General features: G+C 39.4%; 1 protein-coding gene and 1 long non-coding RNA gene across 12 annotated transcripts in view; both read right to left on the bottom strand.

The window, feature by feature from the left end:
* NTM (neurotrimin) overlaps window positions 1–26,860 on the bottom strand; it is a 943,341-nt gene that overhangs the window by 135,367 nt on the left and 781,114 nt on the right. The window lies entirely within an intron of this gene.
* On the bottom strand, window positions 12,538–24,789 carry LOC309840818. The gene is made up of 3 exons (XR_014298812.1): window positions 24,722–24,789; window positions 13,124–13,242; window positions 12,538–12,686 (listed from the first exon to the last, which is right to left on the bottom strand). It is a non-coding gene; the product is annotated as an uncharacterized lncRNA (long non-coding RNA).

The raw sequence follows: 26,860 nt of genomic DNA, 5'->3' as shown, positions 1-26,860 counted from the left end.
AGTGGGAACCTGACGTAGCAGTGCACTGGGCACTGGAGCCAGGGAGAAACCACAGGACTCCTCGACCCAGCACACATCGGGGCCAAAGGGTTGATGTCTCAGGACTTATGGGCTCCATGCATAAAAAAGAAATTATTATGACTGCTTTGCCTGAGAGAGTTCTTATGAGAGCCAAATTAGGCAATTTCTGTGGAACTGTTTTCATATTATAAGGAAAAAAGAATATGAAGTATAGCTGGGATGCCATGACCTGAAGACCAGAACATTCCATCATTGGGGGAAAGATGACCTATCCAATGCAGTAGCCATGAAGGCGATGAGGTGGTGTCTCTGTCTGCTGCTGCCATCATGAATTTCAGGAGGCCTGCAGGTTCCTCCAGAAGCCGTGATACAGGACCCAAGCTAAAGACAGGAGGCTGCCCACGTAACCTGAGATGTGATGGAATTTCCACAGAGGAGACCTGCGTTGTCAGAAGTAGACCAACTAGATTACCCATGGGTCTGCCGGCCACTGACTGGTTCTTTTAACTTTGGCTGCTCTGTTTTTCATTTTGCTTGATCATGCTCTATGATTGTTGATCCTCACAGGCAGAACATCAGAATGAGATGGGATTAAGTAAAACTTTGGATCCTCCTAGGAGGTCCCAGGGAAGGGAAAGCTGCTGCAGAGCTCAGTGATCAAGTCCTGGTCACCAAAGGCTCCTGCTGGCATTTCTTTCTTTCTGTCATTGTAAATTTGGAATCATCTGGGCTTCCCAAAATCCTGGGATTTATTTATTTCTGTCATCCTCTTAACCATCTAAAGCAGAACACTTTAGATTTGACTTCAACTTTCCCTAATCTCTCAATTTCTAGGGTGACAGAGAGATTAACAGGCAGGTGTAACCATTATTTTTGATTAGGATGAGTCAAGTCCAGTGAAACTGTCTGCTTTTAAGTGCCTTGACCCATTCTTTGCCTGGGCACAAGGTGGGTTCAACATTAGAAAACACCAGTCCCCCCAAAATCAAGTAAAAATAATGGATGCTACCAAGCCCTGCAGCCACTTGTTATCTTATCCTAGGCTATGTACCAGATTTCAGAAAAGCCATATTCTTGGAAAACTAACTTCCAACCCTCTTCCATGCCAGAGAGCTGGAGCCTATTTTGGTGATTTTGACCAAGAGACACTAACGAGAGACTCTTCTTGTTTTTTGTTTTTGATTTTTTTTGTTTTGTTTTTTTAATAATGTTTTTTTTTTCCACTATATATAGCAAAAATAGCAATGCTTGGCCATTTGTTTTGGAGTGGATTACCATGGCCCATTTATGTAGCTATTGGGGAAGGAAGAAAATAACTATTTGTGGTATAACAAAATCATATGCAATGGGATAATTGGAAGGCAGCAAGCTCTAATTTTGGGTATCGTTTCTCATTAGACAAGCACTGGAAAAACTCTACGTGCATTATAAATGCAGAGTTTATTTCAGTTCGATGCTCTGATGAAAGACAACTTCCTCTCTAGAGAAAGAAAAGTGAGAAAAAAGCATTAAAGTGAACAACAAAAGGTTTGATGTCTCTTGCAAAAACTGTGTACATATATGTTTGTACATATGCCTACCTATCTGCAGACTTACACACCTGCATATGTGTACACATCCACATACAGGCACACATACTGGGGAGGGAGGGAGAGTAAAGGCCACAGAAAGGGAATCTGATGTTTAAGCATGGAAAGGCTTCCAACATGGAGGGCTTCAGAGTTTTTTTGTGTGTGTTTTATTTCCCATGTTTGCTGAAAATTCTATTTCTATACCACTGAGCACAGACATGAGACTTTTTTAGAGGAACTGGGAGAATAACAGATCAGATACCATCATAAGGCTGTCACAATGTATAAACAGTCTCAGCAAAAGAATCTGGAGTGCTGAGGCAGAGTACAATAATAACCCAAATCAACAAAAATTAAAACAACAAAAAAGATGAGCTGAAAACACAAGTCACGGCCATACAGTTTCATAAGAATTTTGTCTCTGAATGCAAAATCTGACCCGATGATGTGTAGCATACGTTCACAGTGACACAGTACATTAATAATGTGTGTTAACCTGACTGAAGGTCAACTGTTTATAACTGAATATTTTGCCAGAAAGCTATGTGTCACTAACTCTTCATCAAATTCATGTGCTGGGATTACAAATAACTATGTTCAAAAAATGCAGCACAGAGATTTTAGGGCGCAAATCCTTCTGTGGCCCTTCCTTCCAGGTACTACAACTAAGGGATGGGGCAAAGCTTCAGATAGCATCAAAGGTCTATTATCAGTTTTACCAGCAGGACAGAAGGACTGGAAGTGTTGTAGGGCCCACAGGAAGGAGAACTTCCTGTCCCTCCTCTTTTTATTGAAGTGTTGTGGATATACAATGCAATACTAGTTTCAGGTGCATGACATAGTGATTCAACAATTCTGTGCATTACTCAGGGCTCCCCCGAATAACTGTAGTCAGCATGCAATGCTACTGCAGTATTATTGACTATATTCCCCGTCCTGTACTTTTTAGGTCCACAATTTATTTATTTTATAACTGGTAGTTTATACCTCTTAATCCTCTTTATCCATTTCATCCACCTCCCCCATTCTCCCCCTCTTTGGCAACCAGCAGTCTGTTCTCTGTATTTAAGAGTCTGCTTTTGTTTGTTTGTTCATTTTTTTTTTTTTTTTTTTTTTTAGATTCTACATGTAAGTGAAATCATATGGCATTTGTCTTTCTCTATCGGACTTCTTTCACTTAGCATGATACTCTCTAGGTTTATCCATGTTATCACAGATGGCAAGACCTCATTATTTTTTCATGGTTGAGTAACATTCCACCATATACCATATCTTCTTTGTCCATTCATCTATTGATGGATGCTTGGGCTGCTTCCATATGTTGGCTATTGTAAATAATGATGCAATAAACATATGGGTGTGTCTCTCTTTTTGAATTAGTGTTTTCATTTTCTTTGGGTAGGGCAGCTCTTTGCCTAAAACCAATTCCATCTACTTATCTAGTTGTAGGTGGGAAAGCTGAATAGAGAGAGCAGAGCTCCACCTGTCTGTATACTGCAGCATCCCAGGGAGTGCAAGTGTCCTGTATAACTGGGCAAAGAAGAGACAAAAATGAGTTTGGGAGAGAATTCTGCTTTGGAAATGGTAATCAGTGATCTGTGAGTCAGCTGGATCAGCTTACCCCAACCCTTTCTTCCCCAACAGAGCAAAGTAGGAGAAAAGGAAGGAAGTCTTTTCTCTGGCCCTACCAAGGGGGCACAAGTTTTGGTGGAATTTTGCCTCTTCTATTGGTGGACATAGGTTCTGGGGCAAGAAGAACCATGGGTACTCCTAAACCCAGTCCTTTCAGAAACCAAAATACTTTAAATGTTTGAAATGCAGAATCCCTACCTTTCTTATTTTCATTCAACTCTAAGTACAGGGGATGCTGAGATCAAAGGCTTTTCCACATAAGTAACGTAAGTAAACTCCCATCAGGTAACTCATAAGTAGGGGTACCCATAGTGCAAGAGGTTAAAGGGGTGCAAGCATGATATTCTAAAGCAAAAGCAGTTGCCATGTGGCAATGGAGGACTTTCTGCTATGCCCTGACTATAGGGAAATCAGCGTGCTATACTTTAGCATTGATTTATTAGATACTGACTTACAACTTCCAAGTACCCACTAAAACCTTTACCTTTGAATTAGACTGGGATGGAAGCATTTCACACCAGCATTTTCCCAGCCCTAATCCCCGGAACTTAATATGCCATGGGAATGCTTTCTGGGTAGTATGGCATATTTTACAAATGAAAAGAGCATTCATCCATTTCTATAAAATTACTGTTTTTCAACAATTAAATTTTGTGAAAATTATTTCTGAATAATTATTTCTGGTCTCATCCAGTAGTACTCTTTGTTTTCAAATACAATAAAGAAAGTGGCACTTAGCCTGATTAGGAGTTTATGATTTTATTTTGTTTTATTTTGAGGGGAGGGGATCCAAACTTTCTATAACTTCTTGGATCTAGAGAAAATACGTTGGTCCTGGTTCTCTCAAGAAACATGGAGCTCTTCAAACAGCACCTGTCTTTGTAAAGTTAGAAATTTCTGATTTAGAATGTTGTACTAGGAAATGCACAGTCCTTGGGCTCTTCTTCATAACAATGATTGCAAACTTGGCTCCAGAGTCCCCTAAGTATGATGTCTACTAATCTAGAGTTTCTATTGGAATTAAAATTCCTTCAGAAAAAAAGAACCATGTGTTCCCGGTATTCCGTTAAAGCTTCTAGCAAGGTGCCTGGTGCCAAGCACAAACTGGAAATGATTAAAGCAAAGCTGCAGGGGTCGTCTCTCAAATACTCTGCTTGTTCACATCCACACCAAATAGAGCCAGTGAGACATGGGCGTTCATCCAGAACAAGTTGGTTCACCTCTCCCTGGTCTGTTCTGATAATTTCAAGAGTCCTTACAAATGTGTTCATTAATGCAACAGTTGAATAACCATTCCCTGAGTACCTACTATGTGCCAGTCCCACATAAAAGGGATGACAATGAAAAGAACAGGGGCATTCACTGAAAGGGCACCCCAGTGAGTGCAGAAGTTGGTGATCTAGGCAATAAATCCTGTACAGTGCTATCACACGAGATGCATGTGTCAAATTTGAAGGGGACACAAGGAGGGGTGCAAATGCAAAGTAAAATGCTATGTGTTTGGGTCTTACAGGAAATCTGGGAGTATTAAGGGTACCAAGGCAAGTGTTACAGAAAGCAAACATGGCATATATGAAAGCTCAGAGAATTAACATCAGTGAAATGCTAGGGAGTGAGCTGGTCCATGTTGGTCTGCTCCAACATGGGTGGTGATGAGTGGTAGAAGATGGTGGCAAAAAGATGATCTAGGGTCCCATTTTGCAGACGTTCATATGTCTCACTAGAGATTTTGGGTTTATCTCAGGAAGTCGGAGCCATCAGATTATTCTAAGCAGTGGAGTAACAAAACCAAATTTATGTTTTGGAAAGATAATTCTGGCAGCAATAGAGACTGCATGTTTTAGAGAGTACTGCTGAGAGGAAGTTTCTACTCTTACTACCACAGTATTAGCATCTTTACTGGCTCAACTACCAACACTACTTCTCACTTTGAGCATTACCTTACCTTTATTGAAAGCTTATTGTTTATGAACATTCAAAATGCTTTAAACATATCACCTCAGTCAATTCTTGCAGCAACTCCATGTGATAAGCATTATTATTAACTTTATTTTATGTATGACACAGAGAAAAGTCAGGTGAAATACCTAAGTTCACTCAGCTACTGAGTGGCAGAAGTATGATTTGTACACAGGTGGTGTTACAGCGGAGTCTATGTCATAAGACATTTAACCTCATTATTCCTTGAAAATATTAAAGGTACTCTTATTTAAAAAAAAGGCATAATGTTGATCTATCTAAGAGGGGAAAGGGTAGTGTGCAAAAGAGTCAAGGAATATTTGGTAGATGAATTATTAAGACAGGGACTTAAAAAGTACCAAAAACAGATTTGTACCATAAAGAAAAATAAAAATATGCAGTTGATACTGGAGTTTCTAGCTTGGTTGACTGGGTGTTTGCTGGTGTCACTTGTTGAGATGAGAAGTACCACTTGAAGAATTAACTCTGAAATATACAGTGGTAATTTGCTTTTCATTAAAAATACTACCCAGATCTGAACACTTTTCCTATACTTAAGAAACCCTTGATAGTGTGAGTCCACTATAAAACCTGATAAAGTCAAAAAGTTGTGCTTTTACACCCTTGTAGCTAGAGGATGTTCATATCATCTGGTCTCTGTCTACTGAATGCTCTTGTCAAGGACTCTGCCTTGATACAAGTAATACAGAGGCAGGGACAGTTTGAAATTTATTCCTTTTGGGATGTTTAATGCTCAGACATGTCAGAAGGGCTAAGATGGTGCCAAGAATGGTGCTAAGAGGCAAAGACAGTTTGGAATTTATTCCTTTTGGGATGTCTAATGCTCAGACATGTCAGAAGGGCTAAGATGGTGCCAAGAATGGTGCCAATGTTAGTTGCGGTGGCTGCAGTGCCCTGGTGAGATTCTTCCTTCATTGTGATTTTTGTGTCTGTATTGACCTCTTTCCCTTTTTTGAATCAACTTGCTGCCAATTCCATGAGTTCTACATTGTCCATGTAATCAATTCCACTTTGTTAAGTCAGCCTGAATCAATCTCTGTTGATTGAAACCAAGAACCCAGTAAGGTACAGAAGAGGGTAAGAACAGTTGGAAACATGTTGAGTTCAAGTTGTTTGCAGGACATGCAAGTTAAGAGGCCTACTAGATAACCTGGAATCATTTGAGAATTTAGAAAAGAGATGAGACAGCACACTGTGATGACTTCCTAAAGCAACACCCCATGCTAAAGCCGTGACTGAGTAGCATCACCTGGGAAAGACTGGAAGGGAAGAAACTCAAAGTTAGAATCCAGAGGAAGGCCAGATTTATGGTTTGAGGAAAGGGTCTAGGTTATCAAGCAAAGGAAACTGAGAGTGGTCAGAGCCTGGTGAAAGTCAGGGGACCATTTTCACGACAGGTTTCATGAAAACCTAGGTGTCCTTAGAAGAACAGCTTAACTTACCTTACACTTTTTTGTAACTTTTTCTGCAAACCTTGAGTAAAATAAGTAGACTTCATGATAGGTTGAATAATTGATCATATCCATATAGTAGTGCTAAACTACATTTATCATTTCTTTCCTCTCCTCTCTGTTCATTTCTTTTTCTTCTTCTGATACTTTACCCAGGAAAGGGCGCCTGTGGGCCTGGGTCTGGTAGCAGCAGAAAACAGTGGAAAGGCAACCTGATGGCACAGCCTCATCAGATTTAATATTTCATCATTTAAGGATATGTGAAATGGAGGTGAGGAGCTGGATTACCAACTATGTATCAGAAATTATAATTCAAGTCCTTCTATTCAGGTCCAACTGCCTAGGACAGAAATAGAAAAGTCTGAGAGGATCATTTTGTTTTCTTTTCTTTTTCCTATGAGCATGGGAACCTATGAGCTTGCAGTTCTGGAATCAAGAACAGACCAGAATTGCTTGTTTAGGTGAAGCCGTTTGACCTAAAATTTCTATCATGTGTCCTTTTCCTTTAAGGACGTAAACACTCCACCCACCCACCCCCATTTTACTTGTCCCTTTGAAGTTGCTCTACTTCTTGGCTAATACCTGCCATTAGTAATTATCTATCACTCTTTATTACCATTTTTAATAGTTGTGTTTGACTTAACATGACTATCAACTTCTCTCTGCCTTCTGAATACCAACATCTCTCTACTGGATTATTTTATCCTCTTTAAGGATGCTCTTATTCTCTTTCATCTTCACACATTATGCAATAATTTATTACTCTACAAATACACAATACAAAGTGAATGTGAAGTCCCATATCAAAGGACCCACTTTCTCACCAAACCCAAGAAGTTCCTCCTTTATATTCCAACAGCTCTTAAAATGATGTTCATGGGTCTTTAAAGAGAGTATGGGAAGAGTGTCAGATTTTCCAATAACTTCTTGAAAGAATATGTAAAATTACATTATTATTAACATTTGCCTTTTTCAGGTGAAGAAACTGAAATCCCATGTCAGAGTCTAACAACCAGATTTTAAAACAGCCAGGCTGTTTCAGAGGCCCCATGTTAAACCACCATGCTATACTACCCCTAGTCAAGGCATCTCCCATTCTTCTCCAGTTTCCTTAAACCCCATACCAATCAATCACTGAGTCCCATGGATTCTCACTGATGAAAATTCATTCAATTCTCTATTTTCTTTATCAACATGGTGAATTACCTTAATTTACGCCATTCTTACTGCTCCCCTGAAATTACTATAGTGGAGTATGCCAGTTTTGTCCCCTTTCCAAGCCATCTTCCAAAATGACTTTGAATTAGCTTTTCAAAAATGCAAATCTCGCCTGCTTATAATATTTTAAAGTATCCACTTTTCATTCAGGTTGGCACTATGTAAAATCCTTAGCTGAGTATATAAACAAAAACCTTCAGGACTGGTGCATTTATACCTCTCCAATCTGATCTTCACCCAGACTTAGTGTTGATCTCCCTCTCTCTCTCTCTCTCGCTCTCCCCCCTCCCCCCACACACAGAACCTTTGCCCACTCACACCTATATTTCAACTATTATTACCTATAAGCTGGATTAGGATGTTTGCCCTATCCCCCTCTTCCCAGAATTGTCTTTTGTGCATCCATTCTGGTTCCTTCCATTGGCAGACTTTCAATCTTTGTACAGTTAACTATTCTTAGCCCTTTAAATCTAGACTCAGATTTGGAAGCCTTCCCAGACTCCACACCACCTTGAGCCAGTTCAGTATTGAACCTTTTTTTTGTTGTTGTTGCTGTTTCTCTAACATCTTAAGACAGCTCATTGTATTAGATGTTAATAGAGGGTGGAGATTCCTGAAAACTCTGAGAATAGCGGTTCTTTTTTATCTCTGAATGCCCAGACAGGACTGAGTGCCTGAAACATAACAGGTACTCAACAAATGAACAGCAAAATGAATAAAATCAGGAACAAAAAGCAAATTCAGCTTACTTAATTAATATCATTGTTTGCACTGAATGACTGAAATGCCCAAGGTTTTCTTCACTTTGAATCCATTAATCTAATTGACAAGTTAAATGTTAAATTCTCAGAACTTACATTTCCTACTAATATTTTAAAACATTTTGGTTCTGAATAAAAATCTTCTCTCTTTTCAATGGCCTAAATATATACTAATGAAATTCTTATTATTTTAATTTGATTTTTAATTCCTTTCTCCCATATCATGCTTCCTTGATGGACAAATGATGAACATTCCTTCCCTAACCTCAATTTTTAAAATGGACAAGTCTATATCCACAGAAAGCACAAGAGTTCAACTGTCCAGGACATATTTAAAACCATATTAAATTAAGTTAAAAATATATACTAATTATATATTATTATAAATACTATATATATATATATACATATATATCAAGTTATTCATAATTGTTTATATTCCCTGTTTCTATAATAAATCTGAGACATCTTACAATGGAAAATAAAATAAAAGAGTAAAGTGAACACATAAAGTAAGGTAAAAAAAATAAGAGAATACCTCAAATGGCAATGATAAATGTCAGCACAGATTTGATGTTAAGCTTTACATTTCTTTTTGAGCTTCCTGACAGAAAGGACAAAATGGGAGTACTGTTTAGTTTGCTAAGTTAAGTATGCTTTGTTAAGTTAAAAGGAAACATTACAGCTTCTCTGGGTAAGAAAGGAAAAAAATATGTATATAATTTACATAATATTAACTTTTATCCCTACCCCCTTTATGTCAAACAAGTGATAAGCATAAGCCACAGGTCTCTCTATCCCTGAGATGAGTTTAGTGATATGATCCTAATGATTCAGAGTTCCCCTGTATTATCTAAGTTATCTAAGGCCTATATTATCTTATGTTATATAAGTATTATTTTAAGATTTTATTTATTTATTTGAGAGAGAGAGCGCGCACAAGTTGGGGGAAGGGCAGAGAGAGAAAGAAGCAGACTCCCTGCTGAACAGTAAGCCCTATGTAGGGTCTGATCCCAGGTTCCTGGGATCATGACTGGAGCTGAAGGCAGACACTTAACTGAGCCACCCAGGTTCCCCTATATAAGTATTTTTAATTTAGACATCAACATAAGTATACATAGTATAAACCAATTTAATGTTAATTATTCTGCAAAGCCCCTGAAGTTCTCCATTACTAGTTTTCATTTCTTTTGTCAGATGTAAAGAGTAATAAAGTTTCTTGGAACATTCATAATCAATAAACAGTAAATAAGGAAGCAAACAGTATCCTGAATTAAAAGTATGAGGAAGTGGTGATGCAACATGGAGGCTTAAGTGGGTAGAAGAAGAAAAAATGAAACAAGATGGGATTGGGAGGGAGACTAAACATAAGTGACTCTTAATCTCACAAAACAAACTGAGGGTTGCTGGGGGGAGGGGGTTTGGGAGAAGGGGGTGGGATTATGGACATTGGGGAGGGTATGTGCTTTGGTGAGTGCTGTGAAGTGTGTAAACCTGGTGATTCACAGACCTGTACCCCTGGGGATAAAAATATATGTTTATAAAAAATAAAAAGTTAAAAAAAAAAAAGTGTGTCTATTTTAAAAGTTTTTGAACAGTTGCCTGAAGCAATTGGGAATAAACAAGAGGTTTACCTTGTCAAGATAAATGCATTAATTCACAGCCATTAAAGCAGAGATCCTAATCATCTTCCCAGTATTTTACCCCATGCCCCATTGGAGCTTCTTTGTTTTCAACAAGATTTTCATTAACTTTAGGCATTTTGTTAGTCTGTTCGGTTCATTGCTCAGGTGTGGAACCACTGAACTCAATTATGGTTCCTTGCATAGAATTTTGAAGTACAGAATTACTAAGAATTTGCTTGTTAAGAAAAATCAAACGTCTTCTGTAATGTTCTGTATTTGAATCTGATTTGTTGTAAAATATGATCCTTAGTTTCAGCAACAATAAAGATAGCAATGATAATAATGTATTATAAAGTCATTTGATCTTGTCCCTTGTTCCACTTTGTGGCAAGCATAAGTGCAAAACAATGTATTAATGTTCTCGTACTCACCAGCTGAAATTGTTAAAGCTATTAAATTGAATCATACTGTGGCCACTAGATTGGAGTGCTACTGTTGAGCTCTAATATTTACTTGTATAAGGCCAACTGAATCTGAATGAAAGAGAGTTTCTGTCCATGGTGCTGAAAGCAAATAGTCTCCCACAGGATTTGATACCGAACAAGTTCAAAGAAACCTCTTATGTTGAATCATGCATGTATTGTAATGTCTCTAATAAATCAATTACTTTTTGGCAGCAAAATGTCACAGCATTTCAAATTCTGATAATCACCTCCACTTTGCTGAGCTTTAGGCTGTAATAATCCACACAATCTAGCATGGAATGCATCAAGGAGAAGGTTGAGTAACAAAGAAACAATAAAACTTAGGGTCGTATACTTGACTAGGATTCAGAGAGGCTAAAAGCCTTCCCCACTCCTAGAATACTAGGAAATATACAGATATAATACCCCTTGTCAAGCATAAATCTGGAAAGAAATCTAACATTTGGTATCTTATTTAGAAAGTCCTCTGGAATGTATACAGAGGAATCCCTCAAATATTTATTATTTGTTAAACACCAGCATATGCATGATATCTTTTGGCACTTATGTAACCCAGTTTTATGCCCTTCAAATGATAAGATGTGACAATATCTTCCACTTGTTATATTGCAAAAGGGAAAGAAAGTACCTTCAACTTAAAAGTGTTTCATCTCCTATAGAGATGAAAACTCTTTCTGAAACTGATTTTTTTCTATGTGCTTTCTTTTCTTTGAAGACTGACCAAAATGCCAAAAACCCATCTTTTGTAAATGCCTACTTTTTATCACCTAACCTTGTGCAAATAGCCCCATCTGAGGGACTGTACCTGACTACATCTTCCTCTGGAATGAGAAGTTATATGAGTTTCCCAAGGACAGACAAATGAGCAAGACTTCTGCACATTGCACAGATTATTTTCTGCGTACAGTAACACTTAACTGGAGGGAAAATATTAATACACTTTGATCAAGTAAAATCCTTTCATGCATTTATTCAATGAATCTTTCCTTAGTGTCCAACATATGTCAGTACCTCACTAGATGATGATGATATAGAAATAAATTATAAAAACCTGGCTCCTATTCTCAAGGAACACATCGGGGGCAAAGGGAACACCCATGAATCAGATAATCACAGAACAGTGACAGGAATGCTATAGTCATAATACAAATAATTTTTTTTTAAAGTTTAAGTGGGAGAACCCAGCAACTTTCTTAAGATGGGGTAGAGTAGAGTGTGAAAATATCTAAGGGTGGCTTCTCAAAGAAGGCAATTAATTTCAAACTTAAAAATGAGGTAGACTTTCTTTTTTCAGGCTGAGAAAGAAGAGACAGAGAATAGCAGAATTTCAATTAAAAGTTCTTGGTATTATCTCCCACAACCATTCCAGGGGACTCCGTCTTTGCATCCCCATATCTGGAAAAGTAGAGGAATTATTCTTCATCTGCCATAAAGACCATGTTCAAGTATATTCTAAATTTACACAATCCTGGTTGACTTTACCAAATCTGAAGTTCTATTGCTTATGGACCTGGTATAAGGCAGAGAGTAGGACACAAGATGTTGGCATACATGAGCAATAATAGTGCGGGCAGACCTGTGTGCCAAAAGACAAGATGGGCTAAGAATCATGTGATGATGATTACAGAGTTGAGAGAAGATCACAGGCTCAAGTGGAGAACATGTGCCCTCCACCCCTCTGTCACTGAGAACCACATATACCTCACACCTTTAATTAAAAATCTTACATGTATATATTCTGCATTAAATCATTCTCTAGTACCAGAACTGGGCACTTTTATTATCCACTTTATTTGCAAAGCAGCAGCCTCCCACATCCCAGGACTGAATGTTGCTGAGTTCCCTCTAGCATGCTGCAGGGGAAAAGTGAAGGTCCTTGGTCCCCTGTTTCAGAACAGCCATATCAGATAAATGTGAAGTCCTGTTACCCAGAAATATTCATCTAAAGAAAAGAAAGAATTTGATTATCATGAATTCTGCTCCACACTCCTCTTCCTGCCTGACAATAACCTCCCTCTCCAGAGCAACAATAATCTGAACACAAACAGACGTGCAGCTTTTCAAAAAGTAATGAACTCCGAGGCGTTGGAGCCAAGGCAAGCATGGTTTAAATGCACAGCTCCAGCAACCCAGAGAGGCTATCAATTATACAGCCCTGCCATCGAGGAAGCAAAAATAATATTTCAGAGAGTCATTGCCAGAAAGAGAAAGAAAAGAAAAAGAAGAAAATGCCACAGAAATCACACCATTCAGAGCAAGGAGTTCCAAGAGCAAAAATGAGTGGCTAAATCCTGCCAAAGGCAGCCTTCTCTACCCAGAGGGAAAAAGAGAGACAGGACTTGGTGACTTCCCTCTTGCCCTGCCCTTCATTCAACACACCTGAGTATGTGATGTCACTTTTCTGGTATTGTTTTTGGTTACTCCTGGGACATGCAGAAAAGTACATTCTTCATTTGCCAATACATTCACAAACATTTTTGAAAGCTTTAAATAATACACTGTATAAATACAGGAATTCATTAGTTTATATAACAAGTTCATATCCATGATTTACTTTTATTCTTACAATAATTATTTGAGGTAGGGAAAGGAGCATCACTAAGTCTATTCTGCAGTCTATTCTGGAAAAAGTTAAGTGACTTGTCCAAGGTCAGCCAGCTATTAAGTTCCCAGTTGAGGGCATAGAATGAGGGCATAGAAGCATTTTTTGACAATAAAGATGGATGGGACTGAATCATTAGGTCTTTAAGTCATAAATTTGGTCTTCTAAGTCGTCAGTGAAGGCCTCTTTCTAATGTATCTCTCTGTTGAAAGTATTCTGTTATAGGCTAGGTTGCACCAGAGGGGTTTATAAGATATTCTGTGCATAATGATAAGGACACAAGATAAATTCCATGCCTAAAGCATTCTGAACTGTTTTTTGGTTGTTGTTCCATGATATTAAGGGAAATGGGTGTGGGAACAGTCCAATATTAAAGAAAAAGATTCATACTATTTAGGCTGTGATACCTTTAAAAGTAAATGGTTAAACAACATGGCTGGAACTAGAGGGTATTATGCTAGTGAAATAAGTCTGTTGCAGGAAGACAAATACCATATGATTTAACTCATATGCAGAATTTAAGAAATAAAACATAGGAGAAGGGAAGGAAAAATAAAATATGATGAAAATAGAGAGGGAGGTGATCCATAAGAGACGTTGAACTTTAGGAAACAAACAGAGGGTTGCTGGAAGGGTGGTGGGTGAGGAGATGGGCTAAGTGGGTGATGGGCATTAGGGAGGGCACTGAGTGTTATATGCAATTGATGAGTCACTGATTTCTACCCTTGAAATTAATAATACAACATATATTAACTAAACTGAATTTAAATAAATAAATATTTTAAAGTAAATGCTTTAGTTTATAGAAGGGCAAGGAATCAGACAGACCAGCAGTCCTGCTGCACTCTCCACTAACTTGAATGCTTGTCACACTCTGTGAGCCCCACATTCTTCACTTAGAAAATAGAATTGATAACATTTGCTCTACTTAGCCTACACCTTCCTAAGCCAGTTGTGATAGAGAAACCACTTGATAAAGTCATATATCTTTTACTACTACAGATGTGACAGGAATTGGGACTACGTGTCCCCTCCAAGGATTCCAGTGGTCCTCCATGGAAAGGAAGGGATATCTAGCCTATACGCATCTGGTAGAATGAGTAAAATAGCATCAATAGGTCAGGAATCATGATGCTTATTTCTATTGGTATACACCTTTGTGATTTTAAAAATACAAAGAAAACAAATGGAGGTAGTTCAAAGCATGGAAGCTAGAGCCATCAGAAGGCCTAATGCCTACCTTCTGTGCACTGATGGACAATCATGAAAAGATTACTTAATCTTTCCAGGTCCGATTCTTTAGTCATAAAATGCTAATGATAACAACAGTTAACTTATAGGCTTCTTTTAAAGATTAAATTAGAAATGTGCATACAGGATGTAACAGAGTACCTGGGAAACATTTGGAGAAATTATGATAATTATTACTTGTTGTCTCACATTTTACACATTTTGTGAATAATTACAGTTGGATTGACAGTGTTATTTCTGTTTCTTCTGAATGTCTAACTTTGGACACTAACTGACCTCGTGGGGCATTATGAGGTTTGACTAATTAAACAGTGTTGAGGATCCTGTACAAAGTTTAAACATGGAGAGTTATAGGTTGGCATGTGAGTTGCAAGACTTTTTATACAAGTCCCTTAGTATTACAATTGATCTTGCTTCATTTCCTTCTGCATTGATCTGTTCAGAATGCTCTTGACACAAATGCAATTTTCTATGGCCAGCAATCAAATTCAACAATCAAACATGGCAATAGCGATCGAAACAAAGGGCAGAAGTTGTGCTATTTCCAGCACAAATGATCAGTTCCTGAGTTTCTGACAGCATCAAATGGAAAAATAAAAATAACTTGAGACAAAAATAGCCCAAAGACCTGGGCCTCCAACCTATTTGCAAAATTCCTACGTGACCTGGAGCTCTTTGCTATGTACCAGTGGGAAATTACACATCTTGTAAGACTGCATGCTGGGGAGAATAGGGTGTTGGCATGGATCATGGCTGGCCTTTCCAACACTATTCTAGATTTTAATTATTGACACTTTGGTAGTCTTTAATAATCTCATTCCACTGTAAAGTCAAAACATTTAAAGTTGCAGTGGTTTCTAGCTACTGAAAACATTTCCCCAAGTCCTGTTTTTTAAAAAGAAGTCTTGCATTTCCTGGACACATCTCCAAACTGTGTCTCAGGCAGAGACACAACCATGCCTGTGTTCAGAAAGGAAATATATGAGATGAAAAGAACCAGAGAAAAGTAGAGAAAGTCCAAGGTGATCATCCTTGGTTTATAACCTTTCAGACATTACAAACCATCTCTATATTAGAGCTGCCAATTGTTAACCTTGTATTCATGTCAACTTTCCAAAATAGCAGAACCCTGAATAGATTAAAAATAGTGTCATAAATCATAGAATCTCTACTCTCATTCCAATCATGGCTGGTTAGAACAAGGGTGAACACCTGACTCAGGTAAAGGCCGTCTGACTCCATTTCCTGCTAATTTGAGCTTGAGGCACCGAAACCAAGTCATCAAGCTGTGATCTATCAAGCCCCAAAGCAGGACAAAGCCACATTTTAGATGAAGTTAGTGGGCCCCAGAGAAACCCTAAGGAGGAGACTCAGGAAACCACAGGAGATATGTAGAAAGTTGCATCAGTAAGGAGACCACACAACCCCAATGAGAGAAGCACAGAGAATTGTGGAGGACAGTCTCTTCTCAGAGTTTACCTGTTCTTCCTGCATCTGTTTGCATAAAGTCAGCCCATCTTTCCAATAAACTTCTTTAACTTGTTGAGTGACTTTCTACAGTTCAAACAGAATTATTAAAGATGACCCTGACTGGGTTGGTAGAAATTGTTAGTGAGGATACCAAGGGTAAACTAGAGATAATCAAAGTGCATGAAAGAGTAAGAACGGGTATCAGCAACAGGACATGTGGGGACCATATCAAAGTCTGAGTGCTTTCTTGGCCTCCATGAGCTTGTGCTATTCTGGAGAAAGTTAGCTAACATCTGAAGAGAGAAGGGAAGACACTAGAATCTATCACAGAAGGGAAGATGAAGCAAAAGAAATTCTTCAACAGTTCACATTTACTGAGATACGTGACATTCAGCGAATGACTTTTGGGCACAAAAGAGTGGGTAAAATTTCTTTTGCATAAAAAAAATTACAATACAATGAGGTGAGAACAATGACAGCCAGATGCAATCCTGAACTATTTTGTTATGGGGAAAAAAAGAGACTTGAGAATAGGCATCTTAAAAATTGTAATTCCAATGGTGAGGTCGGGGACCACTTCGGACTCATTTTCCTATGCCCAACACATATCATTATGTCTGGCACACAGTAGGAGTTTAGCAAATATTTGTTGAATTGAATTTTTAAAACATTGAATGCTACTTGATATTAGCCATTTCACCTAATTTCAATCCCCTGCCTCCAGAAACTGATGAGAAGTTATACTTGAGCTGTATAAATGAGAAAGCTGGAACTCAAAGAGATTAAATCTCAGAAACATATGCAGCTACTAATATTCAGCCATTTTTTTCCTATAAATTGTGGAAATTTTTAAGATTCTTAATCCCTATCTTTTAATTGACAGCCAAGCACTTATATTACAAAGGATGCAACTTATTCTACATAGTTCTAGTGGAAATCACTGAAAGGAACACATTAGAGTGAAGCAAATTTTGGCTTAATATTTTTTTAAAAAGATAGAACTTTTGTAAAGGAAGCACCTACGTGTCTAGGTAGTCAGTTGCTCATCATTGACAATGCTCAAATGAGTTGTAGGTACTATCTACCTACCTACTTACTATGGAGAGATTTGGGTATGGACAAAACTCTGAGAAGATCCATAGCCTGAGATTTACCTTGATCTTCAAGAGCACATCTCTTACTCTTTGGAGACTTAAGCATGTTGGTGACATGAGGGAGGTTGGTGGAATTGAAGTAAACACAGTCTTCCACTTTGACCTTCAGATACACACACACACACACACACACACACATATGAAATATCCCCCAAGACTCTTTACCAGTTGTATCTGATGTGGCCATGCAGACTTAGTCAGCCGCTGGCCCATAGCACCTGAAAGTTCACTTTTGGCTGGTGTCAGTGCCCAGTCTGAGTTAGTTATGCTCTTTCTCTACCCCAGAATGAGTCATTCCTCATTCTTCTTCCAAACCATGGCACTTTACCAGAATCTTTGCCAATTTCTGGGATAATTTCTTAACACCAGATTTCTGGTGATGCAGGACCTGACAGGACACAGAGAGAAAGAGGAGAGAAACTAAAGTCTAGACAGGAGGTGGCCATTGCTTTCTGCAAACATCCATGTACACAGCAACATGTTCCAATTCTGCCAGAAAAACTCCAGAAATATTTACTTCCATTTTTCTCCTATTGGTCTGTCATTGTTGAAGACAAAGGCATGGTGATCCCTTCTCCTTCTTATCCTCAGGCTCATGCCTCCAGGCTAAGGCTAGTGACAGCAGCAGCCTAGAAAACTACTCAAAGGACAGGGAATAAACGTGGAGGTCACCATAGCAAACACAGCTGGTTGGAGATGTCAACATCCCTCAGAAAGTTTGTGTTTGTGATGGCTCTCTTCTACAATGGATTGACACAGTTGCCCACTCAACCACTGGCCCCAGAGAGAACAGAGAGGAAGAGAAAATAAGAATAAACCAGAGACCGAAAATAAGCAAAAAGGCAAAGGCCTTTTTTTATATCTGATGACTCAAATCCTAGGAATAACAGACAAAAAGAATAAGGGATGAATGGACATGGATTAGATAATGTCTGAGGAGTTCAGTGATGTCGAATTCTAAAATCAATTCAGCATATCATTTGCCTACTCAATAGTTCTGATGTTGTAAATCCAAAGACTTTCCTGGTACAACCACTTGAATCCCAATGGGGACAAGCTTCTGTGTCTGGAACGAGTATAAAGTGAAGATCTGCTTTGCAGGGGCTCAGTCATTTTTGTAGTGCCCTGGCAAGGCCAGCTACTTCTCAAGTCTGGGCACCGCCCTTTCCTGTAGGCAGGTTTCTCTCAGGCCTTGAGTTGACTTAGAGATTCCCCAGGAGAGCTGGCCTAAAAATCAGTTCTAAAAGCCAAAAAAATGAGGAGAGCCAGATTAAAGTATCAGCCCAGAATTTATGCTCTGGACTTAAGGTTTAATAATGCAACAGAAAATCAATATTTAATAAAGCAAATGATGGAGAAAAACACTGCCCGGGAGATGAGGCTGCTGCACTGTTTTCAAACGTCTCAGTCCCAGAGGAGACTGAGCTGGCAGAATGGATTGGAGACTAGGTTGACAAGAGAATCTGGCATGCAGACAATCGCATGTCCCATTGATTCCTATTCTGTTATCTCCGGGCTTGCTGGCCATTTTTACTGAAGGACTAACATAGAATTACAATGAGACCAATAAGAGGTACCCAACAGAGCAGGGGCAAATGGTCTAAGCCAGCCTTCAATTGGCAACCCGGGATTGTCCTGACCCATTCAAGACTGGCTTCAAAGTTCACAATTTGTTTTGAGAATGGGAGGGGGTGGGTGGGCCTAGAATTGTTCTTCTAAATGCATTCCAGAGAGGTGGCAAAATATGAGGTGGTATGGCCTACATCATCATAAAATGTGGAACTGTAGTGGTATGTTATCTATTCCACAAAGCAATTTCGCAAACAGTAGTTTGTGCTTAGTGGGGATACAAATGGTCACAGGGTGATTACGTATTTTGAGAATACCAGATTGAGGAATGCAAAGTTCCTTGGGTTCCCAATGATTTGCAATCTGTGGATTGCAAAGCATTTCTGAGCTGCAGGAAAATCTCCATCAGAAAGGATAAATACCCAATTTTTGTAGCAACAAGGACAGGACTGGAAGAGATTATGCTGAGTGAAATAAGTCAAGCAGAGAGAGTCAATTATCATATGGTTTCACTTATTTGTGGAGCATAACAAATATCATGGAGGACAAGGGGTGTTAGAGAGGAGAAGGGAGTTGGGGTAAATTGGAAGGGGAGGTGAATCACGAGAAACAATGGACTCTGAAAAACAATCTGAGGGTTTTGAAGTGGCGGTGTGGTGGTGGGAGGTTGGGATACCAAGTGGTGGGTATTATAGAGGGCATGGATTGCATGGAGCACTGGGTGTGGTGAAAAAATAATGAATACTGTTTTTCTGAAAATAAATAAATTGAAAAAAATAAAAAAAACTTTAAAAAAAAGGAAAACAACTTAGATAGTTCTCTCTGGCTGCATCCTTTGATAGCAATTTGAGTATTTCTGTTTAGTTATTTTTGATTGGAAATTATTCTTCCTTTTGGAGGAAGACAGATTTCATCCTGTCAATTTCTTGCTTACCTAGACATCTGGGTCATAGTTCATTTCATATTATTTTGCTAGAAGGAAATATAGTTGTTAGCTATCCAACAACCCCTGTCTGGTCAAGAGAGGGGTTATGCATATCCACCTTGAACAAGCTCATTGTGCTATATGCATGACCACCATGTATTATACAATAAAATCTTTTGAGTCACTGTGTCTTCCATTCATTTAGGGATCCCAGTGTAGCTAGGAAGAACTACAGACAACTAAAGCTAATATGTTGCTCATAATGTAAGAAGCCTCAGGCAAGGTATGTGACAGCCGCTGCTTGAATAGGAATGAATTCATTTGTAATGGGCAGATTGGCTACTTCTGTTTGTTTTCTAAAACAATAACAACAACAACAACAACAAAAACCCTCAAATCAAAACAAAACAAAAAACACCAAAAAGCAAAAACAGCAAACAAAAAAACAAAACAAAATGAAAAGGAAAACATGCAATGAAGACAGCTGGATACTGTCCCTGATGAATTAGAAAACTTCTTCAGAAGTCCTTAATACAACTGTAAATTATGACAAGAATATATTCTTGAGAGGGAGACATGTCAAGACAAAATGAGAGGAAATGAAGAACCCACACTCTGAAAAGAACTATGTACATGTTGTTCATCACTGTGCATGCCAGCCTGTTGGTATTTAGAAAGTATGTAGTTCAGTGTCATTGAATGTATGACTTGCATACAGTACGTTAAAAAGAAGAAGAAAGAGCATGCTATGGGGGAACCTGGAGAGTTCTTCTTCTTCTGGGGAGAAGGTCAAGTCCCCTAGAATGATTTGGGAGGTTCCCAGGGAAAAATCCCAGGTTGGCCACAGGTTTATTCTGTGAATTCTTTAATGTGTCATTGATATTCTTTAACAGAAGACAACAGTGCTCTCACATCTCTTGCTATGAAATTATGAGGTAGCAGGTAGGTTCCAGAAAGTAGTCTTAGTCTTAGAAATGAAGGTGAGTAACCCAGTGACTGGATTCCTCTTGTTTGGGCTTTACTTTCTTTAGAGACTGACAAAAATTTTGTCTGTGCAAATCTCAAAGTTTAGAGTCCTGAAATCCCAGATGCCAAATAATTGGGTGTTATCCAGCTCTAGAATACCCTGGAAGAGATTTCTAAACAGACTAATGGATAACGAGGTCTTATTTAGCATGAGGTGGAAAAGGAGGGTTGACTCATTCATTGCAAAACTGATATTTTAGGTCTAGCAAATGGGATTCAGAATCTCAGTGACTCAAAAAGGCTAAAGAAACGAGGTCATGTTCTCCATAATACATTACATGGAATGGTGGCTGAAGTTCTCTCTGCTCAATTCTGATGGGGATAGTAAGGAGAAATGCTACATGACTGGGTCAAGATTACACAAGCAGGAGAGAGTAGCAAAAGACACGGAAAACTTGGGCCATAAAGGGCTTGAGGTGAAAATTTTCAATGCTGAGAATAATTGATATATCTACTAAATAGCTCAGAGGCTGTTACTGGAGCAGCTGTAATAATAATTTTATTTATAAAGTTCTTGCTTCTCCCAATATGCCCAGGGCACTATACAATAGCACTAAATAAATTAAATTAAAGCATGAAGTATTATGAAAATACAATGAAATCAACATTGCTGAGGAAACAAGAATCCCCCCAAAAATAGAAGAAAAAAGACTTTTCTTTGCAAGAAGTAGCGCTTAGCAAGAGAAGCAAGGACTCAGCTTCCTGGGGACAGGATGGATGCCCACCATGGGCACAGTATCAGCAGATAAGGGTTCAAACCCCATCTTCCACTTAGAAGCATTATGATCTCTAGTAAGGTATTGAGTTCTTAATGTTAGCTTTGGTTTCCTCATTTGCAAGATGTAAATATCATATTATTATCTACTGTCTATGGTGGTGGGATTTAAATGAGATTTCATAAATGTGAAGCCTGGTACCCATCATCTAGTGGGGACCCAATACATGTTTGCTTTTACTTTTGCTGTGACCACTGCACAGACGACACAGAGTGGAGAAATGAGGTTATACATCAGGAAATCAGGTAAAAATGGGATAAAATCCTGAACCAAGGCAGTGATAGTAAAGTAAAGATGGAGAGATGTGAATAAGGGATACCTACAGGATCTGATGACTGACTTAATGAGAAATGCCACTGAGGAGGGGGGAAAAAAAGAATGAAGGATAGCTTTTAGCTCTCTCTCTTGGACAATGAGCAAACAGTTGTTCCATTCTTCAAGATTGCTAATACAGAAGAAGGAGGTATTTTGGATGGAAAGAATGACTTGTTTAATTTTAGTTTTGAACATATTGTGGAACTTCCAAAAGGAGAAGCCAACAGGCTCTTACAGAGATATAGCTTTGCTGGTGTTGGATGTAAGGGTGTGGCTGTCATTAGTGAAACCTCAGTAATTGAAGTCAAGGCTTGGCTAGGTCATCAGAGATGATGTGGCCCAAAGAGAAAAACAGAAGTGTGAGGAGTGGAGACCAACAGATCGTGGGAAGCTGATAATAAAACAACTAGAGGGGAAAGATCTAGTCAGGTAAGGGGAGACTTGGAAAGAATACTATTATATCAACTATAGCAAATTATTTTTATTTTATTTTTTTAAAGATTTTATTTATTTATTTGTCAAATTGGGAGAGAGAGAGAGAGAGCACTGGCAGATGGAGGTAGAGGGAGAAGCAGGCTCCCGGCCGAGGAAGGAGCCCGATGTGGGACTTGATCCCAGGATGCTGGGATCATGACCTGAGCCGATAGCAGCTGCTTAACCAACTGAGCCACCCAGGTGTCCCAGGAAATTATTTTTAGATTAAACTCTTCTACCATGGCTTCCTTGTTGGATATAATGGAAAAAAATAATATGGAAAAAGCCATGCCTCCTGAAGTCAAAATTCCATAGAGAAAAGGTCCTGTTAATCTATAGGGTACATGCTGATTCTTTCCCCCCTCATCATCATTATAAATATCATTACTTCTATTATGGTGATGAGATTGAGAAGAACCTGGGCAGGCAGAACACTACTCCCATTTGTGATAACATGCTATTGGGGCGACAACCACATCTGAATGCCTGGCACACTGCAGCCAATCCAGTGGCCAGACGTGCCATCAGTAAACACACAGAGAGGGTCCACAGGAGATACCAACTTGCCAAGATACATTTTAAAACCACATGGTATCTTCAGTGGGTTTAGAACAACAACAACAACAAAATACAAAAACAAAAACAAAAAAAACTTTACCTTTATACTACTTTATTTTTGAAATTTAAAGTTTCTATTGCTGCTGACGACCATATGAGGATGGCTCATGAGAGTGCTGTTTAATGAATGGTCCTTTCCGTACAGTAAAAAAAAAGTACCATACCCTGGGTGGGATTATGAAACCTTTATGTGCTATCATCTCCCCATATCACCTCACAACAACTCTGTGAGGCAAGTTTTATTATTATTTTGCTCACTTTGCAGGTGAGACAAACCCAGAACACAGATAACTGAAGCCCAAGTTTACACAATGACTATTTTAGCCCAGTTGTGTCTCTGTCCAGAATCTTACCCACCATGTTTTTACTGTGTTCTTTCTCACACACAAGGGAAGATTTGTCTTTCATCAGGGATAGGGGAAAGAGCCCTGGATGAGAGCCTGGAGAGTTGGGATGGGTCCTCACAACTGCCTTAGCCAGTGGTGTGACCTTGGACAAGTCAGTTAACCTCTTTAAAAAAAAAATATTTATTTATTTGACAGACAGAGATCACAAGTAGGCAGAGAGGCAGGCAGAGAGAGAAGAAGGGAAGCAGGCTCCCTGCTGAGCAGAGAGCCCGATGCAGGGCTTGATCCCAGGACCCTGGGATCATGATCCTAGCCGAAGGCAGAGGATTTAACCCACTGAGCCACCCTGGCGCCCCCAGTTAGCCTTATAAATTTCATGTTTTCCCATCTGTGGTATTAGAACAATGGTTGTCAACATGAGTGAAAAATATAAGCACCCAAGAAGTATTACTAATAAATTGAATTGGAATCTCTGTGGGGAAAAATTCAACATTGCTTTTGTTTAACAATAACCCATGTAACTGTAACATTTAAAATTTGAGAATCACTGGCTGGGTGGCTTTCAAAGTGGTTTCTGGCTCTGAAATGACTTGAACCCATGGCCCAAGCTTATGGAGACCATGTCTTCTTGGAATCCAATCTCTGAGTCAGATTAACTTGAGTTTGCTCCTAAAGGGAAGCACACTGCCTGAGGATGGGCTATGCAGAGTCAGACTGCTTGATTTCAGATTCTGGTTCTGCCATTTAGTAATGTCTGTTCTTACCCAGGTTAGCAGGCTTCCATTTCGTCTCTGAAGTAAGGGCAATAATAGCATCTCGTACATGGAGTTGTGCTGAACATTAAATAATATTCATGAAGTGCTTCATCTGATTCCTGGCTGCTACATAATAAGGTTTCAATAAGGTGTAGCTATAAATATTATCATTGTCCATGAAAACCTACCAGCTACTGTTTTCCTATAGTTGCCTCTAACCATCCTGTGAGTTGAGAAGCTGTGTCTATAATCTTCTATGATCAGAATAGAGTCACAATGACCCAATAAAGTACTCCAGTCTGTAAAAGAAGAGGTCTCTGGACATAGCAGGGTCCAGAGAAGACCCTTGTGACTCAGTAAATTTTTGTACTGTGGTCACCGTACCACTGCAGGAAATCCCCTGTTCCTGAAGCTGTAGCCTGGTGGCCTCTAGCCTGTGGCTGGTAACAGGCAGTGCCTCTCTGCAGAAAAGCATTCCAGGTGGTTGGTGGAGTAGAGAGGACATTTCTTTCTTACTTTCTTTCTTTTTTTTTTTAAATTTTATTTATTTATTTGAGAGACAGAGAGTAAGAATGTGAGGGAGAGGGAGAGAGAATCTGAAGCAGACTCTGCACTGAGCACAGAGCTCAATGTGGGGCTCAAGCGCATAACTGGGAGATCATGACCTGACTTGAAACCAAGAGTTTGACACTTACTGACTGAGACACCCAGGTGCACCTGCCAGGACACTTCTGATGACTGGTACCTTCACAACTTGTCATTCTTTTAGAGGGGATCAGTACAGAGTTCCACACATAAAGCATCAGGCCTTCTGGAACTCCTCCTCTTCTAGAACCCCCCAGCAGAACTCAGTGTCAGGTAGAACCTATTTCCTCAATGGTCCTCACATAGCTCTGGATAAATACTGTAAGTCCATCCTGTCTACCATCAGCTATGAGTTCCTTTGGGTTGAGAAACAGATTGAATCCCCCCACACACAAACAAACATACAATCACATACATTGATACCCATGGCATCAGGGACAGAGCACAGACACAACATGCTTGAGTCCCGACAGATACACCATCTCTTAAATATACCATCTTCCCTCTCAGTGATGCACAGGGAGAGAGTTTCAACTTAGGTTGGATATGGACTCTCCAGGGGAAATGATGTAACTAACCTGAGTAGAACAGCAACTCAATTTCAAGCTGTGCTTACTAAGGGAAATGGGAAATAAATAAATAAGGCTAATTTGATTACCTTAGCCTCTTTGTAAAGGCAATGCGAGCTCTTAGTGCCAGTGGCAAAACCACAGATGCCATGTCAAGGGTTAATGACACTGTGGACAAGTGGGACCCCAGGACTGCAGGGCTGAGAGGGGTCAGCAGGCTGGGGAGCATGGAGCTGTGCCCTGGGAGGAAAGTGAACAATGGATGCCAAAGAGTAGGGAGCCAAGAAAGAGGAGAAAGAAGAAAGGGATAGAGGGAAAATGTAGGTGAGAGAATGAGGATTCTAGCACATATGAGAACAAAGAGCACATGAGCAAAAAGGCACTGTTCTGAGAATAAAAAGATCAAAACAAAGAACGGTGTCAGCAACAAGGGAAGGAAGAGGGGGTCAGATAAGAGAATGGTGAGAAAAGTAAAACAGAACAAAGGTGAAAAGAAATGAAAAAATATTAAACACCACACACACACCACGCACACACACACACACACACACACACACACACACCAGGCTGAGGACAACAAAATGTACCTGTAGTAACGAAAAAGAAGTTGCTGGCATGATCGAATGAAAGACTGCCTCTGAGAGACAGATGGGAAATGGCAAAGAACCACCTATCGCTGAAAAGGAAGCCACGTCAACACTAACTCTCTGGATCTGGACAGCTGCTCACTGAAACCAAGTTGGAAGATCCAGGCACAACTGAAACCCTGATCAAAGTTAAAATATAGGCTGTGAGATTGCTTTTGACATTGCCTCCTGTTAATTCAGGGCAGCTCTGGGTAGGCATGGATAAAGAAGAGTCTGGATAAGGATGACAGACCATGGAGAGCCTTTTTGCCTTGGCCTTGCTCCCAAATACACTCTTTTCAAAGCTGACCTCCAATGAGCAATCCTCCTGAATAGGGTCCACTCTTAATTTGGGCCCATTTTGCCATTAAGAAAAATTCCTATGCTCTGATCTGGCTCCCACCCACCTCTTGGGTTTCACCACAGACCCCTCCATCCCCTCCTCTAATGGTCTGCCTGCAGGATGCTTTCAGCTTCTCTGAATGGTCCATAATCCCATTCATTTTCTGGCCTTTGTATATGCTGTTACTTGTCTAGAACAGTTCACCTTCCCTACTTTACCTAACTAATCCTATTCAGCTCTCAACTAAGAAGAGGTGTCTTTTGGAAGGACACCTCCCTTTTAGTTCTCATTCATAAGACCCTCTCTAAGTGGCTGGTATTACCTTGGTTCTTGCCCTGATTCTCTGTCTATATTGCAATGAACTACCTACTCCTTGAATAGCAATAGAAGACTATTATTTATCTTGTCAACCACTAGAATATTATTTCTTTGTAGATAAGTATCTGGTATTTGTGTTCTACCCTCACAGAATTAGCATGATATGTTGCTCATAGAAGGAACTCAGTAGGTATTTGAATACGGAATGAATGCAGGAAAAAGATTTTATGTGATCAATGCCTCTTTCTTCATGCAGGGTCTGAACTGAAAGGTGAGGCAAGAGGTACTGTGTGTCTTGTGGGTGAAAAAGCACTGACTCCATTTCAGCTTACCTTCGCTTGCCAGGCCAGTGGGCTTCCTGCTCCTCTGCATGCCATAGGCTACACTTGGCTA

Source organism: Mustela nivalis, assembly GCF_964662115.1.
Source record: "Mustela nivalis genome assembly, chromosome: 9".
NCBI lineage: Eukaryota > Metazoa > Chordata > Mammalia > Carnivora > Mustelidae > Mustela > Mustela nivalis.
Note: the sequence above shows the minus strand (reverse complement) of the source record. Positions and strands in the feature narration are given on the sequence as shown.